Below are 6,194 nucleotides of genomic sequence, written 5' to 3' on the forward strand. Positions count from 1 at the left end.
AGGTTTGTCACCTGTTAATTATCTCTCCCTTACAGACAGGTGATTTAAGGAGCTGACAAGACCCAGTTCCAAGTCACTGAGCACACCTGTTTTTATATAAATCAGAAGTAGGCAGGAGGGTTTTGCTACATTAGATCACTGCAGAACATTAATTGAGAACAATAAATTGAAAGCCTAGATACTTTGAATTTTAACACTGGCGTTGCTGTTTTGTGGCTCTCCGTTCATATTTTGTTGTTGTGCCTATAGCACAGACCTGATGATTAAATTTCAAATGTGTTGAGACTACTTGTAAAGCACTTGGAAGATAAAAGGCATCACAGGTAAGTGCTTGATCTTACTATATGTGGTCCCTGATACCCGGGTTGTTAATGAATACTGGAGCAGCATGGATCAAACACTTTGTTATCTTTGAATTAAATTGCATGGCATAGTAGCAGTTCTTCACTATTAACCCATCTCCAAATGTACGTATGTATGTGCATGATCATCAGGCTGTGGACAGTGTTTCTGTTGCACTAGGTCAATAGTTTCTGTGAACTCTAGTGAAAGATGGGGCCCTTTCAGTCCTGTAACTGTGAATACACGTTTTTCCTCCAGCTTACTGTGGTTCTGGACTGTGTGCAGCCCTGGAGCCGCAGGGGAGGAGATGCTTCCCCGGGAGCGTGAGTGCCTGGCAGGGCTGAGCTGCCCAGGCTGTGGCATGTGCTGAGGGCTGCAGGACAGCAAGCTTGGGGAAGTCCAATGCAGTTGAAGTTCAAGTCTGTTTGACCTGGAGGGGAATGGGGGGCTCCTTCAGGTCATCTCAGTGGTCCAGTTTACAGTACTGCTCCACAAACCGTTGCACCAGCGTAGCGAAGTAAATAGATGGTAAACTACAACCAGGATCAAACCAGAGGTGGAGCAGGTGGGAGATTTCTTCCAACTCCTTTTATAATAATTGTAATACTGGGCAACACAAATAGTGATAGAAAATATCTCTTAAGATAGTGTCAGCTTTTAAAATCTGTGGTTGGTCCATTGGTGATCCAGGCTTTAATACCAGTTATATATTTTCTCTTTATTGTAAGACAAATTAATCTAAGTCAATCTGCCCTCACATATTTGGTTTTGTCATTGGTCAGCCTGCCTCTATCTGCTTGCTCACACACCATCTTCCAGCATTTCCTGCTGGCTGATTTTATGAAGGCTGGTGATCTCAAGAATAATTGAGATTTACTTTCTACAAGCCATGTAGGTACAAAGTTGTAAGTAGCCCAACTGAGGAGCTTGGATGCTGGGAGTCCCCAGTGATGGAGCTTTCCAGGTGCTCCAGCTGGACAAGAAACTTCTTCCTGGGCCGTGTGATAGGAGCTGGTGGAAACGTGCTGCTCTGGGTTTGGAGCTGGTGGAAATGTGCTGCTCTGGGTTTGGAGCTGGTGGAAATGTGCTGCTCTGGGTTTGGAGCTGGTGGCTGTATGTTACTACAAAAGGAGCGGTACTCTTATTTTAAGATAAAAGTTTGGACGTAGGTAGCCTAGCTGCTGATAGGCAGGCGTTCAGATACAGAAACCTGTAGCAAGCCTGAAAACTTCAAAGCGCAAATGTACTACAATTTGTCAACGGAAAAGTAACGTTAATGTTCATATTCTCGTTGGTATAATGATCTCTGCATGCAGGGTTTCATGAAGGTGAAGTATTTTGTATCATCTATAGGTGGTGGTAGAGATCCAGATAAACTTTCAAAGTGTGCTCTGTTCTGCTTGATGTTTCCTGTTAAAGTTCCCTGTTTTAACTCTTTCCTGGGAAAAACACTTCAAAGTCCACTTTTAGAAGACTTACAAAAAGCTTAGCTGTAAAAAATCTTACTTTCATTTAAGATAAAAAGCAACAAATAAAAAAAAAAATCACAAGTTTTCTACTGTTAAGATCCCTCGAAGCAGATTTATGGCTGGAACTTAATCTCACAATTTATGTTAAACTTATCATTTTTTACTCCTTGCTAATTAATTTTAATCTGTACATAGTTTACAGCTGCAGAATTCTCATGCACTACAAGAGTGATACAAAAGGAGAGATTTTTACAAAACTGATGGTTTGAATTGCAATTCATCTGTGTTTGCACTTGGCCAACAGACCTGCACCCAGGGGATGCACCACCACGTCCAGGAATCTCATGTTCAATCTAATGTCACACTTAACGTTACACAGCTCTGTTATCTGCATTTCAGTTTCACAAAAAGGCTTGTTTACCTTCTAAAATAGGAAACCAGTAGATTTGTCATATTGTAAAGACTAACCTTCATTCTGGTCCTATGTGTGCCTCTAAGATAAACAGGAAAGATAACAAAATGGTGTGAATGAATAGACAAAGCTTAGGGCTGCTTCTTCAACATTGTTTAGCTGATTGCATTATGTTTCAGTGAACAATCTAGAGACTTCTTTCCCCCACCCTGAAAAAAAAAATAAATTAAAATGCAGCTGATAACCGAGGCTAACATGGAGGCAATTTGGGGTTTGTTTTTTTTCAACTTTCTGTTCCAATATTCTGGCTTTATTTCTGTGCATGACACTAATAGTGTTTGTGTTTTGGAACTAGCAGAAGCAGATTGTTTTAATCTCTGATATTCATTTAATACATTCTTCATGTTATCAACAGAACTATCCCTTGAGAGAGCGTGGTAATTCATAACAAGTGTCTCTTGTTGAGCTTGCTTGCTTGCAAGCACATGGTAAATAAATGGTATACCTTTCCTAGAGTTCTGCCATAGCCTCAGAGCTCTGGAGCAAGTTATCTCTTTCCAGGAGGAAATATTTGGATGGATTTTTTTCTTGCCTGAGGATCGCCAAACCCAATTGGTAGCACTGAGCGTGCCTGTGGCACAGAGCGAGCCTGGGCTGCTGCTGGGGAGCGCTTCTCACGTCTGCTCACTTGTTACAAGATGGATGATGTTTACACTGAACTGGCTCTAAGAGGAAAATTTAAAACTAAATATTCCACGGTTAGCTTCCCTCAACACATTCATTGCAGGTTTTGCTTTCTGCACAGTCTCGTGCTTTTTACACATTTGCTTGTGGAGTCCCAGTTGCGAGTTACAGTGTGTTACCATCCTCCCTCTTGTGTGAATATGAATCTCCATGATTGCTTAAAGAAATGAGGTTAAACAGAGCAAGAATGTTACCCAGAACACTAAGCAAGCAGTGGTGCATAGCATGTTTCAAATAAAGCAGCCCCCAGCTCTTGTGTCCTTCCCAACCTTTTTTGATTTTGTGTTGTTACTCCTTGACACTGCTTTTTAAAACCAGACCCAAGTATCACATGAGCAGAGGCTTATCTTCAGCAAGACCCACTAGAAAGTGCTTTTTCTCTCTTTTTTTTTTTTTTGTGAGGTAGAAACATGCAGCAGGAAAAAAAAAATCCACAGGCCAAAGAAAAATTTGTCTTCAACACCTTTAATTGTGTTTCTGTGTGGCAGTTACCTGCGTGAGCTCCTGCACAATGTCCCCAGAAAGACTGAGTTTGAACAATAAACCAGCAGCACTCTGGATTAAGCCCTCTATCAGTGTTGCTACTATCTTTTATGTGGTTTTGATAAACACTTTTAGCTGTCATTTGCATCAAAATAGCAGATTCCTGCTCAAAACCAGCATCAATTTGTCCTGTGCACAGAGGGGGTTAGTGGATATGCAGATGTACCAGCAAGGATTCCTGGATGAGTGAATAGGATCAAATTCTCATGTGAGATGAGACCTAAAAAAAAGCAAGCAGAACTTGGCCCAAAACTAGCTCCTTTGGGATCTGGGAGAAAAAACAAACTTATATAGAATACACATGGGTTTTGCAATTAAAAAATTATAATCTGGATATTTCTCAATCATTTTGGCAGAGCTATTTATTGCTATTATGATCTGACTGCACTGGAAAGTTCCTTCGGTTGTGGGATTTTAAAATTGTTCTTTAAAAATGTTAGAAGCATGCCAAGACATTTTTTGCTAGATTACAAACCAGTGAAGAAAGGCTTATTTTTTTTAGGGACATTTATTTTATTCTGTATTTCTGATTTTTCCTTTATTTATTTGTGTTTACAGTCAAAATATAGTCAGTCATTCTTTTTGCAATGAGATGCTCTGGTGGCTCTAAAAATATTTGCTGTGTCCTCAATGGAAAGGCTTATATCCTATAATTTCAGGAATATTGACTGGGTACTCTAATGGCCTTTTACATCTCTAGTTGGAAAATCTTTAGCCTTGTTATTTAAATTTTAAGAAGAGAAACCAATATTGTTAAGAGAAACTGGTGTCTCTTGTCACTTATCCCGATGACCTTTCATAAGATGATAAAGGTTTCTATAGTGACCTGAGGAAATAATGTCTCAGGTATCATTGTGAATTAAAAGTCTGTTACAGGAAAAGCTTTTTCTCTCTCAGGTATCCAGTTCTGCCTTTGTCTGTATTCCAGTTGCTAGACACAGAGAAGGACTCATAAAACATACAGTATTTGGTTACATGGCTGTCTTTCATCTTTTAGAGACTTCACAATGTTGTAGGGAAGGAAAAAAGTCCATTACAAAGAAAAGTTGGATTTTTTTTAGTGCTATATACCTTTAAAGTAACAAATAACAGGTATGTTCAGGGTTTGCTGCTGTAATGACACTGCATTCTCTGACCTGTGATATCAGATAATTTATTCCATGAGCTTCAGGAATTGGATTTACCTCTATAAGAAGCAGGAAATATGTATTATTACAGATTCAACTTTGGCAGAGATGCTGCGGGGGTTGCTCTAATTTTGTAGCTTCAGACTTTGTGTAAACTTGCTTCTAATGTCTGAGAGTGGAAACTCTCTTGATTAGTGATGAGAGTGGGTGAGATTTGTAGGTAAAAGTTGAACGTTATCTGGGAAATAATTATCTGAGGACCTGTAGAGTTTGGGGCGGGGGGGTTGGTTTGTTGTTTTTGTTTTTTAAGGATACAAGGATGCATTTGTGCCTTGTTGCGCTACTGGATGAAACAACACGTTATGCCATTAATTTCTTTCAATTTATCAAACTTGATGTGACAGACACCTAAAACAAAGCTGGGAGAAACCTCCAACGTTTTCAGCTTCAGTTTCCCATTGATATCTTTCAAAATGAAGGAGAGATGTAAAAACTTGTGCTATCTGTATGGCAGCATTTAGAAATAAAGGCTGGGCCTACATAGCAGGCTTAGGCTATGTCCTAAGTTGTGTGTCCCTGTTGGTCAGATCTGCTCAGACAATTTTTTTATCATTTTTCTTTTGATCACAAAATGAAAACTTATCAAGACTGGGAACCCCTGGGCCGGGTGAGGCTGAGCAAGGCCAGCAATGCAGGTCGACTGCATCCCTGTGGGTCTCCCAGCCTTGGGCCATCACCCTGCTCTGCATGGTGGTTATGTTTGCACTTTTTAAATTACAGTCTCTGAAAGAATTATCCACCCCCCACCTTTTCTTAACACTGATCACAACTTCATACTTCTGAAGTGTCTCCACTTACTGTTGCTGGACATATTTAATTATTATATTAGTAGTACATATTTTCACTGGAGTATTGCTGCTGAATTCCCCACCTGGAGAAGGTGACCTGCACCTCAGAAGTAATATTGTGAGGATGGGAATAACTTGGATACCTCAGTGATGACCGAGATGCAAATACCTAGATAGATACTGGAGATAGTCACATCTCATCATGGCCTAAAGGAAAATTTGAAAGAACAGGAATGCATAAAGCTAAACTGCGTAATGCACAGCAGTCATATTTAATAGATTAAAGTTCTTTGTGAAACAGGCTTTTTTATTCTAATAAAGGAAAGGGACTATAAATGGTGACACAGTTGTAGAAAATCAATGATATAAAATGTCATGTTAAACTTGTAAAGCTAAAGAGGTGATAAAAATGAACCTTGTTTTTAATTCCTTACAAAACTGATGTAAGGCTTATTAACTTCAATAATAGCACTTTCCCTCATCTCCAAGCATATTGGATCGTTCTGTTCTCTAAGTACATAGAGTTGCTGGGGGATTATGAAAATATTGCCAATCTTTGCTTCCTAGTCCCTCCTAAAAAGTTCAGAACTTATCTTGTGAATCTATTTGCCTAAACAAAGTTAAATTTTGCTTTTGTTTTAAAATCATGTAGATCGGCCATTGATATAACTTTAATTGGATAGGGATAATCATTATTTTTTTTCTTAAA

The sequence above is a fragment of the Antrostomus carolinensis genome, unplaced genomic scaffold (genome assembly GCF_000700745.2).
Source record: "Antrostomus carolinensis isolate BGI_N321 unplaced genomic scaffold, ASM70074v2 scaffold11412, whole genome shotgun sequence".
Taxonomy (NCBI): Eukaryota; Metazoa; Chordata; class Aves; order Caprimulgiformes; family Caprimulgidae; genus Antrostomus; species Antrostomus carolinensis.